The following is a 12,086-nucleotide window of genomic DNA, read 5'->3' as shown; positions in this document are numbered from 1 at the left end:
CCTCTTTAACGTCACTGACTTGTTCTACTGACTTGTTATTTCCCTCTTTAACGTCACTGACTTGTTATTTGCCTCTTTAACGTCACTGACTTGTTCTACTGACTTGTTCTTTCCCTCTTTAACGTTACTGACTTGTTCTACTGACTTGTTCTTTCCCTCTTTAACGTCACTGACTTGTTCTTTCCCTCTTTAACGTCACTGACTTGCTCTTTCCCTCTTTAATGTCACTGACTTGTTCTTCTGACTTGTTCTTTCCCTCTTTAACGTCACTGACTTGTTCTACTGACTTGTTCTTTCCCTCTTTAACGTCGCTGACTTGTTCTTCTGACTTGTTCTTTCCCTCTTTAACGTCACTGACTTGTTCTTTCCCTCTTTAACGTCACTGACTTGTTCTACTGACTTGTTCTTTCCCTCTTTAACGTCACTGACTTGTTCTGTCCCTCTTTAACGTCACTGACATGTTCTACTGACTTGTTCTTTCCCTCTTTAACGTCGCTGACTTGTTCTTCTGACTTGTTCTTTCCCACTTTAACGTCACTGACTTGTTCTACTGACTTGTTATTTCTCTTTAACGTCACTGACTTGTTCTACTGACTTGTTCTTTCCCTCTTTAACGTCACTGACTTGTTCTACTGACTTGTTCTTTCCCTCTTTAACGTCACTGACTTGTTCTACTGACTTGTTATTTCCCTCTTTAACGTCACTGACTTGTTCTACTGACTTGTTCTTTCCCTCTTTAACGTCACTGACTTGTTCTACTGACTTGTTCTTTCCCTCTTTAACGTCACTGACTTGTTCTTTCCCTCTTTAACGTCACTGACTTGTTCTACTGACTTGTTCTTTCCCTCTTTAACGTCACTGACTTGTTCTTTCCCTCTTTAACGTCACTGACTTGTTCTACTGACTTGTTCTTTCCCTCTTTAACGTCACTGACTTGTTCTTTCCCTCTTTAACGTCACTGACTTGCTCTTTCCCTCTTTAATGTCACTGACTTGTTCTTCTGACTTGTTCTTTCCCTCTTTAACGTCACTGACTTGTTCTACTGACTTGTTCCTTCCCTCTTTAACGTCGCTGACTTGTTCTTCTGACTTGTTCTTTCCCTCTTTAACGTCACTGACTTGTTCTTTCCCTCTTTAACGTCACTGACTTGTTCTACTGACTTGTTCTTTCCCTCTTTAACGTCACTGACTTGTTCTGTCCCTCTTTAACGTCACTGACTTGTTCTACTGACTTGTTCTTTCCCTCTTTAACGTCACTGACTTGTTCTACTGACTTGTTCTTTCCCTCTTTAACGTCACTGACTTGTTCTACTGACTTGTTCTTTCCCTCTTTAACGTCACTGACTTGTTCTACTGACTTGTTCTTTCCCTCTTTAACGTCACTGACTTGTTCTTTCCCTCTTTAACGTCACTGACTTGTTATTTGCCTCTTTAACGTCACTGACTTGTTCTACTGACTTGTTCTTTCCCTCTTTAACGTTACTGACTTGTTCTACTGACTTGTTTTTTCCCTCTTTAACGTCACTGACTTGTTCTACTGACTTGTTCTTTTCCTCTTTAAAGTCACTGACTTGTTCTTTCCCTCTTTAACGTCTGACTTGTTATTTGCCTCTTAACGTCACTGACTTGTTCTACTGACTTGTTCTTTCCCTCTTTAACGTCACTGACTTGTTCTTTGCCTCTTTAACGTCACTGACTTGTTCTACTGACTTGTTCTTTCCCTCTTTAACGTCACTGACTTGTTCTTTCCCTCTTTAACGTCACTGACTTGTTCTACTGACTTGTTCTTTCCTCTTTAACGTCACTGACTTGTTCTACTGACTTGTTCTTTCCCACTTTAACGTCACTGACTTGTTCTACTGACTTGTTCTTTCCCTCTTTAACGTCACTGACTTGTTATTTGCCTCTTTAACGTCACTGACTTGTTCTACTGACTTGTTCTTTCCCTCTTTAACGTCACTGACTTGTTCTACTGACTTGTTCTTTCCCACTTTAACGTCACTGACTTGTTCTACTGACTTGTTCTTTCCCTCTTTAACGTCACTGACTTGTTCTTTCCCTCTTTAACGTCACTGACTTGTTCTTTTGTTCTTTCCCACTTTAACGTCACTGACTTGTTCTTTCCCTCTTTAACGTCACTGACTTGTTCTTTCCCTCTTTAACGTCACTGACTTGTTCTTTCCCTCTTTAACGTCACTGACTTGCTCTTTCCCTCTTTAATGTCACTGACTTGTTCTTCTGACTTGTTCTTTCCCTCTTTAACGTCACTGACTTGTTCTACTGACTTGTTCCTTCCCTCTTTAACGTCGCTGACTTGTTCTTCTGACTTGTTCTTTCCCTCTTTAACGTCACTGACTTGTTCTTTCCCTCTTTAACGTCACTGACTTGTTCTACTGACTTGTTCTTTCCCTCTTTAACGTCACTGACTTGTTCTGTCCCTGACTGACTTGTTCTTTTGTTCCCCTCTTTAACGTCACTGACTTGTTCTACTGACTTGTTCTTTCCTCTTTAACGTCACTGACTTGTTCTACTGACTTGTTATTTCCTCTTTAACGTCACTGACTTGTTCTACTGACTTGTTCTTTCCCTCTTTAACGTCACTGACTTGTTCTTTCCCTCTTTAACGTCACTGACTTGTTATTTGCCTCTTTAACGTCACTGACTTGTTCTACTGACTTGTTCTTTCCCTCTTTAACGTTACTGACTTGTTCTACTGACTTGTTCTTTCCCTCTTTAACGTCACTGACTTGTTCTACTGACTTGTTCTTTCCCTCTTTAAAGTCACTGACTTGTTCTTTCCTCTTTAACGTCACTGACTTGTTATTTGCCTCTTTAACGTCACTGACTTGTTCTACTGACTTGTTCTTTCCCTCTTTAACGTCACTGACTTGTTATTTGCCTCTTTAACGTCACTGACTTGTTCTACTGACTTGTTCTTTCCTCTTTAACGTCACTGACTTGTTCTTTCCCTCTTTAACGTCACTGACTTGTTCTACTGACTTCCCTCTTTAACGTCACTGACTTGTTCTACTGACTTGTTCTTTCCCACTTTAACGTCACTGACTTGTTCTACTGACTTGTTCTTTCCCTCTTTAACGTCACTGACTTGTTATTTGCCTCTTTAACGTCACTGACTTGTTCTACTGACTTGTTCTTTCCCTCTTTAACGTCACTGACTTGTTATTTCCCTCTTTAACGTCACTGACTTGTTCTACTGACTTGTTCTTTCCCTCTTTAACGTCACTGACTTGTTCTTTCCCTCTTTAACGTCACTGACTTGTTCTACTGACTTGTTATTTGCCTCTTTAACGTCACTGACTTGTTCTACTGACTTGTTCTTTCCCACTTTAACGTCACTGACTTGTTCTTTCCCTCTTTAACGTCACTGACTTGTTCTACTGACTTGTTCTTTCCCTCTTTAACGTTACTGATTTGTTATTTGCCTCTTTAACGTCACTGACTTGTTCTTCTGACTTGTTCTTTCCCTCTTTAACGTCACTGACTTGTTCTTTCCCTCTTTAACGTCACTGACTTGTTCCTCTTTAACGTCACTGACTTGTTATTTGCCTCTTTCACTGACTTGTTCTACTGACTTGTTCTTTCCCTCTTTAACGTCACTGACTTGTTCATTCCCTTTTCGTCACTGACTTGTTATTTGCCTCTTAACGTCACTGACTTGTTCTACTGACTTGTTCTTTCCCTCTTTAACGTCACTGACTTGTTCTACTGACTTGTTCTTTCCCTCTTTAACGTCACTGACTTGTTCTACTGACTTGTTCTTTCCCACTTTAACGTCACTGACTTGTTCTTTCCCTCTTTAACGTCACTGACTTGTTCTACTGACTTGTTCTTTCCCTCTTTAACGTCACTGACTTGTTCTTTCCCTCTTTAACGTCACTGACTTGCTCTTTCCCTCTTTAATGTCACTGACTTGTTCTTCTGACTTGTTCTTTCCCTCTTTAACGTCACTGACTTGTTCTACTGACTTGTTCCTTCCCTCTTTAACGTCGCTGACTTGTTCTTCTGACTTGTTCTTTCCCTCTTTAACGTCACTGACTTGTTCTTTCCCTCTTTAACGTCACTGACTTGTTCTACTGACTTGTTCTTTCCCTCTTTAACGTCACTGACTTGTTCTGTCCCTCTTTAACGTCACTGACTTGTTCTACTGACTTGTTCTTTCCCTCTTTAACGTCACTGACTTGTTCTACTGACTTGTTCTTTCCCACTTTAACGTCACTGACTTGTTCTACTGACTTGTTATTTCCCTCTTTAACGTCACTGACTTGTTATTTGCCTCTTTAACGTCACTGACTTGTTCTACTGACTTGTTCTTTCCCTCTTTAACGTTACTGACTTGTTCTACTGACTTGTTCTTTCCCTCTTTAACGTCACTGACTTGTTCTACTGACTTGTTCTTTCCCTCTTTAACGTCACTGACTTGTTCTTTCCCTCTTTAACGTCACTGACTTGTTATTTGCCTCTTAACGTCACTGACTTGTTCTACTGACTTGTTCTTTCCCTCTTTAACGTCACTGACTTGTTATTTGCCTCTTTAACGTCACTGACTTGTTCTACTGACTTGTTCTTTCCCTCTTTAACGTCACTGACTTGTTCTTTCCCTCTTTAACGTCACTGACTTGTTCTACTGACTTGTTATTTGCCTCTTTAACGTCACTGACTTGTTCTACTGACTTGTTCTTTCCCACTTTAACGTCACTGACTTGTTCTACTGACTTGTTCTTTCCCTCTTTAACGTCACTGACTTGTTATTTGCCTCTTTAACGTCACTGACTTGTTCTACTGACTTGTTCTTTCCCTCTTTAACGTCACTGACTTGTTATTTCCCTCTTTAACGTCACTGACTTGTTCTACTGACTTGTTCTTTCCCTCTTTAACGTCACTGACTTGTTCTTTCCCTCTTTAACGTCACTGACTTGTTCTACTGACTTGTTATTTGCCTCTTTAACGTCACTGACTTGTTCTACTGACTTGTTCTTTCCCACTTTAACGTCACTGACTTGTTCTTTCCCTCTTTAACGTCACTGACTTGTTCTACTGACTTGTTCTTTCCCTCTTTAACGTTACTGATTTGTTATTTGCCTCTTTAACGTCACTGACTTGTTCTTCTGACTTGTTCTTTCCCTCTTTAACGTCACTGACTTGTTCTTTCCCTCTTTAACGTACTGACTTGTTATTTGCCTCTTTTAACGTCACTGACTTGTTCTACTGACTTGTTCTTTCCCACTTTAACGTCACTGACTTGTTCTTTCCCTCTTTAACGTCACTGACTTGTTCTTTCCCCTCTTTAACGTCACTGACTTGTTCTTTCCCTCTTTAACGTCACTGACTTGTTCTTTCCCCTCTTTAACGTCACTGACTTGTTCTACTGACTTGTTCTTTCCCTCTTTAACGTCACTGACTTGTTCTACTGACTTGTTCTTTCCCACTTTAACGTCACTGACTTGTTCTTTCCCTCTTTAACGTCACTGACTTGTTCTACTGACTTGTTCTTTCCCTCTTTAACGTCACTGACTTGTTCTGTCCCTCTTTAACGTCACTGACTTGTTCTACTGACTTGTTCTTTCCCTCTTTAACGTCACTGACTTGTTCTACTGACTTGTTCTTTCCCTCTTTAACGTCACTGACTTGTTCTTTTCCTCTTTTAACATCACTGACTTGTTCTACTGACTTGTTCTTTCCCTCTTTAACGTCACTGACTTGATCTTTCCCTCTTTAACGTCACTGACTTGCTCTTTCCCTCTTTAATGTCACTGACTTGTTCTTCTGACTTGTTCTTTCCCTCTTTAACGTCACTGACTTGTTCTACTGACTTGTTCTTTCCCTCTTTAACGTCGCTGACTTGTTCTTCTGACTTGTTCTTTCCCTCTTTAACGTCACTGACTTGTTCTTTCCCTCTTTAACGTCACTGACTTGTTCTACTGACTTGTTCTTTCCCTCTTTAACGTCACTGACTTGTTCTACTGACTTGTTCTTTCCCACTTTAACGTCACTGACTTGTTCTACTGACTTGTTCTTTCCCTCTTTAACGTCACTGACTTGTTCTACTGACTTGTTCTTTCCCTCTTTAACGTCACTGACTTGTTCTTCTGACTTGTTCTTTCCCTCTTTAACGTCACTGACTTGTTCTTTTTCCCTCTTTAACGTCACTGACTTGTTCTACTGACTTGTTCTTTCCCTCTTTAACGTCACTGACTTGTTCTACTGACTTGTTCTTTCCCACTTTAACGTCACTGACTTGTTCTTTTCCTCTTAACGTCACTGACTTGTTCTACTGACTTGTTCTTTCCCACTTTAACGTCACTGACTTGTTCTTTCCCTCTTTAACGTCACTGACTTGTTCTACTGACTTGTTCTTTTCCTCTTTAACGTCACTGACTTGTTCTTTCCCTCTTTAACGTCACTGACTTGTTCTTTTCCTCTTTTAACATCACTGACTTGTTCTACTGACTTGTTCTTTCCCTCTTTAACGTCACTGACTTGTTCTTTCCCTCTTTAACGTCACTGACTTGTTCTTTTCCTCTTTTAACATCACTGACTTGTTCTACTGACTTGTTCTTTCCCTCTTTAACGTCACTGACTTGTTCTTTCCCTCTTTAACGTCACTGACTTGTTCTTTTCCTCTTTTAACATCACTGACTTGTTCTACTGACTTGTTCTTTCCCTCTTTAACATCACTGACTTGTTCTACTGACTTGTTATTTGCCTCTTTAACGTCACTGACTTGTTCTACTGACTTGTTCTTTCCCTCTTTAACGTCACTGACTTGTTCTTTCCCTCTTTAACGTCACTGACTTGTTCTACTGACTTGTTATTTGCCTCTTTAACGTCACTGACTTGTTCTACTGACTTGTTCTTTCCCACTTTAACGTCACTGACTTGTTCTTTCCCTCTTTAACGTCACTGACTTGTTCTACTGACTTGTTCTTTCCCTCTTTAACGTTACTGATTTGTTATTTGCCTCTTTAACGTCACTGACTTGTTCTTCTGACTTGTTCTTTCCCTCTTTAACGTCACTGACTTGTTCTTTCCCTCTTTAACGTCACTGACTTGTTATTTGCCTCTTTAACGTCACTGACTTGTTATTTGCCTCTAACGTCACTGACTTGTTCTACTGACTTGTTCTTTCCCTCTTTAACGTCACTGACTTGTTCATTCCCTCTTTAACGTCACTGACTTGTTATTTGCCTCTTAACGTCACTGACTTGTTCTACTGACTTGTTCTTTCCCTCTTTAACGTTACTGACTTGTTCTACTGACTTGTTCTTTCCCTCTTTAACGTCACTGACTTGTTCTACTGACTTGTTCTTTCCCACTTTAACGTCACTGACTTGTTCTTTCCCTCTTTAACGTCACTGACTTGTTCTTTCCCCTCTTTAACGTCACTGACTTGTTCTTTCCCTCTTTAACGTCACTGACTTGTTCTTTCCCCTCTTTAACGTCACTGACTTGTTCTTTCCCTCTTTAACGTCACTGACTTGTTCTACTGACTTGTTCTTTCCCTCTTTAACGTCACTGACTTGTTCTGTCCTCTTTAACGTCACTGACTTGTTCTTTTCCTCTTTTAACATCACTGACTTGTTCTACTGACTTGTTCTTTCCCTCTTTAACGTCACTGACTTGATCTTTCCCTCTTTAACGTCACTGACTTGCTCTTTCCCTCTTTAATGTCACTGACTTGTTCTTCTGACTTGTTCTTTCCCTCTTTAACGTCACTGACTTGTTCTACTGACTTGTTCTTTCCCTCTTTAACGTCGCTGACTTGTTCTTCTGACTTGTTCTTTCCCTCTTTAACGTCACTGACTTGTTCTTTCCCTCTTTAACGTCACTGACTTGTTCTACTGACTTGTTCTTTCCCTCTTTAACGTCACTGACTTGTTCTACTGACTTGTTCTTTCCCACTTTAACGTCACTGACTTGTTCTTTCCCTCTTTAACGTCACTGACTTGTTCTACTGACTTGTTCTTTCCCTCTTTAACGTCACTGACTTGTTCTACTGACTTGTTCTTTTCCTCTTTAACGTCACTGACTTGTTCTACTGACTTGTTCTTTCCCACTTTAACGTCACTGACTTGTACTTTCCCTCTTTAACGTCACTGACTTGTTCTACTGACTTGTTCTTTTCCTCTTTAACGTCACTGACTTGTTCTTTCCCTCTTTAACGTCACTGACTTGTTCTTTTCCTCTTTAACATCACTGACTTGTTCTACTGACTTGTTCTTTCCCTCTTTAACGTCACTGACTTGTTCTTTCCCTCTTTAACGTCACTGACTTGTTCTTTTCCTCTTTTAACATCACTGACTTGTTCTACTGACTTGTTCTTTCCCTCTTTAACGTCACTGACTTGTTCTTTCCCTCTTTAACGTCACTGACTTGTTCTTTTCCTCTTTTAACATCACTGACTTGTTCTACTGACTTGTTCTTTCCCTCTTTAACATCACTGACTTGTTCTACTGACTTGTTATTTGCCTCTTTAACGTCACTGACTTGTTCTACTGACTTGTTCTTTCCCTCTTTAACGTCACTGACTTGTTCTACTGACTTGTTCTTTCCCTCTTTAACGTCACTGACTTGTTCTACTGACTTGTTCTTTTCCTCTTTAACGTCACTGACTTGTTCTACTGACTTGTTCTTTTCCTCTTTAACGTCACTGACTTGTTCTACTGACTTGTTCTTTCCCTCTTTAATGTCACTGACTTGTTATTTGCCTCTTTAATGTCACTGACTTGTTCTACTGACTTGTTCTTTCCCTCTTTAACGTCACTGACTTGTTCTACTGACTTGTTCTTTTCCTCTTTAACATCACTGACTTGTTCTACTGACTTGTTCTTTCCCTCTTTAACGTCACTGACTTGTTCTACTGACTTGTTCTTTTCCTCTTTAACATCACTGACTTGTTCTACTGACTTGTTCTTTCCCTCTTTAACGTCACTGACTTGTTCTTTCCCTCTTTAACGTCACTGACTTGTTCTACTGACTTGTTCTTTCCCTCTTTAACGTCACTGACTTGTTCTACTGACTTGTTATTTTCCTCTTTAACGTCACTGACTTGTTCTACTGACTTGTTCTTTCCCACTTTAACGTTGACTTGTTCTTTCCCTCTTTAACCTCACTGACTTGTTCTTCTGACTTGTTCTTTCCCTCTTTAACGTCACTGACTTGTTATTTGCCTCTTTAACGTCACTGACTTGTTCTACTGACTTGTTCTTTCCCACTTTAACGTCACTGACTTGTTCTTTCCCTCTTTAACGTCACTGACTTGTTCTACTGACTTGTTCTTTCCCTCTTTAACGTCACTGACTTGTTCTTTCCTCTTTAACGTCACTGACTTGTTCTACTGACTTGTTCTTTCCTCTTTAACGTCACTGACTTGTTCTACTGACTTGTTCTTTCCCTCTTTAACGTCACTGACTTGTTCTACTGACTTGTTCTTTTCCTCTTTAACATCACTGACTTGTTCTACTGACTTGTTCTTTTCCTCTTTAACGTCACTGACTTGTTCTACTGACTTGTTCTTTCCCTCTTTAACGTCTGACTTGTTAAACGTCACTGACTTGTTCTACTGACTTGTTCTTTCCCTCTTTAACGTCACTGACTTGTTCTACTGACTTGTTATTTTCCTCTTTAACGTCACTGACTTGTTCTTTCCCTCTTTTAACATCACTGACTTGTTCTACTGACTTGTTCTTTCCCTCTTTAACGTCACTGACTTGATCTTTCCCTCTTTAACGTCACTGACTTGCTCTTTCCCTCTTTAATGTCACTGACTTGTTCTTCTGACTTGTTCTTTCCCTCTTTAACGTCACTGACTTGTTCTACTGACTTGTTCTTTCCCTCTTTAACGTCGCTGACTTGTTCTTCTGACTTGTTCTTTCCCTCTTTAACGTCACTGACTTGTTCTTTCCCTCTTTAACGTCACTGACTTGTTCTACTGACTTGTTCTTTCCCTCTTTAACGTCACTGACTTGTTCTACTGACTTGTTCTTTCCCACTTTAACGTCACTGACTTGTTCTTTCCCTCTTTAACGTCACTGACTTGTTCTACTGACTTGTTCTTTCCCTCTTTAACGTCACTGACTTGTTCTACTGACTTGTTCTTTTCCTCTTTAACGTCACTGACTTGTTCTACTGACTTGTTCTTTCCCACTTTAACGTCACTGACTTGTTCTTTCCCTCTTTAACGTCACTGACTTGTTCTACTGACTTGTTCTTTTCCTCTTTAACGTCACTGACTTGTTCTTTCCCTCTTTAACGTCACTGACTTGTTCTTTTCCTCTTTAACATCACTGACTTGTTCTACTGACTTGTTCTTTCCCTCTTTAACGTCACTGACTTGTTCTTTCCCTCTTTAACGTGACTTGTTCTTTTCCTCTTTAACATCACTGACTTGTTCTACTGACTTGTTCTTTTCCTCTTTAACGTCACTGACTTGTTCTTTCCTCTTTAACGTGACTTGTTCTTTTCCTCTTTTAACATCACTGACTTGTTCTACTGACTTGTTCTTTCCCTCTTTAACATCACTGACTTGTTCTACTGACTTGTTATTTGCCTCTTTAACGTCACTGACTTGTTCTACTGACTTGTTCTTTCCCTCTTTAACGTCACTGACTTGTTCTACTGACTTGTTCTTTCCCTCTTTAACGTCACTGACTTGTTCTACTGACTTGTTCTTTTCCTCTTTAACGTCACTGACTTGTTCTACTGACTTGTTCTTTTCCTCTTTAACGTCACTGACTTGTTCTACTGACTTGTTCTTTCCCTCTTTAATGTCACTGACTTGTTATTTGCCTCTTTAATGTCACTGACTTGTTCTACTGACTTGTTCTTTCCTCTTTAACGTCACTGACTTGTTCTACTGACTTGTTCTTTTCCTCTTTAACATCACTGACTTGTTCTACTGACTTGTTCTTTCCCTCTTTAACGTCACTGACTTGTTCTACTGACTTGTTCTTTTCCTCTTTAACATCACTGACTTGTTCTACTGACTTGTTCTTTCCCTCTTTAACGTCTGACTTGTTCTTTCCCTCTTTAACGTCACTGACTTGTTCTACTGACTTGTTCTTTTCCTCTTTAACGTCACTGACTTGTTCTACTGACTTGTTATTTTCCTCTTTAACGTCACTGACTTGTTCTACTGACTTGTTCTTTCCCACTTTAACGTCACTGACTTGTTCTTTCCCTCTTTAACCTCACTGACTTGTTCTTCTGACTTGTTCTTTCCCTCTTTAACGTCACTGACTTGTTATTTGCCTCTTTAACGTCACTGACTTGTTCTACTGACTTGTTCTTTCCCACTTTAACGTCACTGACTTGTTCTTTCCCTCTTTAACGTCACTGACTTGTTCTACTGACTTGTTCTTTCCCTCTTTAACGTCACTGACTTGTTCTTTCCCTCTTTAACGTCACTGACTTGTTCTACTGACTTGTTCTTTCCCTCTTTAACGTTACTGACTTGTTCTACTGACTTGTTCTTTCCCTCTTTAACGTCACTGACTTGTTCTACTGACTTGTTCTTTTCCTCTTTAACATCACTGACTTGTTCTACTGACTTGTTCTTTTCCTCTTTAACGTCACTGACTTGTTCTACTGACTTGTTCTTTCCCTCTTTAACGTCACTGACTTGTTATTTGCCTCTAACGTCACTGACTTGTTCTACTGACTTGCTCTTTTCCTCTTTAACATCACTGACTTGTTCTACTGACTTGTTCTTTTCCTCTTTAACGTCACTGACTTGTTCTACTGACTTGTTCTTTCCCTCTTTAACGTCACTGACTTGTTCTTTCCCTCTTTAACGTCACTGACTTGTTCTACTGACTTGTTCTTTCCCTCTTTAACGTCACTGACTTGTTCTACTGACTTGTTATTTTCCTCTTTAACGTCACTGACTTGTTCTTTCCCTCTTTAACGTTACTGACTTGTTCTACTGACTTATTCTTTCCCTCTTTAACGTCACTGACTTGTTCTACTGACTTGTTATTTTCCTCTTTAACGTCACTGACTTGTTCTACTGACTTGTTCTTTCCCTCTTTAACGTCACTGACCGCTATCATTTGTGAAAGTAGCACTTTG

The 12,086-nt window shown here is 39.8% G+C and overlaps 1 protein-coding gene across 17 annotated transcripts in view; it reads right to left on the bottom strand.

Annotated features, from left to right (window-relative positions):
* LOC118377542 (uncharacterized) overlaps positions 1-12,086 on the bottom strand; it is a 107,503-nt gene that overhangs the window by 60,186 nt on the left and 35,231 nt on the right. The gene's annotated exons all lie outside the window — the stretch shown is intronic.

The sequence above is a fragment of the Oncorhynchus keta genome, chromosome 1, assembly GCF_023373465.1.
Source record: "Oncorhynchus keta strain PuntledgeMale-10-30-2019 chromosome 1, Oket_V2, whole genome shotgun sequence".
Lineage (NCBI taxonomy): Eukaryota > Metazoa > Chordata > Actinopteri > Salmoniformes > Salmonidae > Oncorhynchus > Oncorhynchus keta.
The sequence above is the reverse complement of the archived record's forward strand: the minus strand, read 5'-3'. Positions and strand labels throughout refer to the sequence as shown.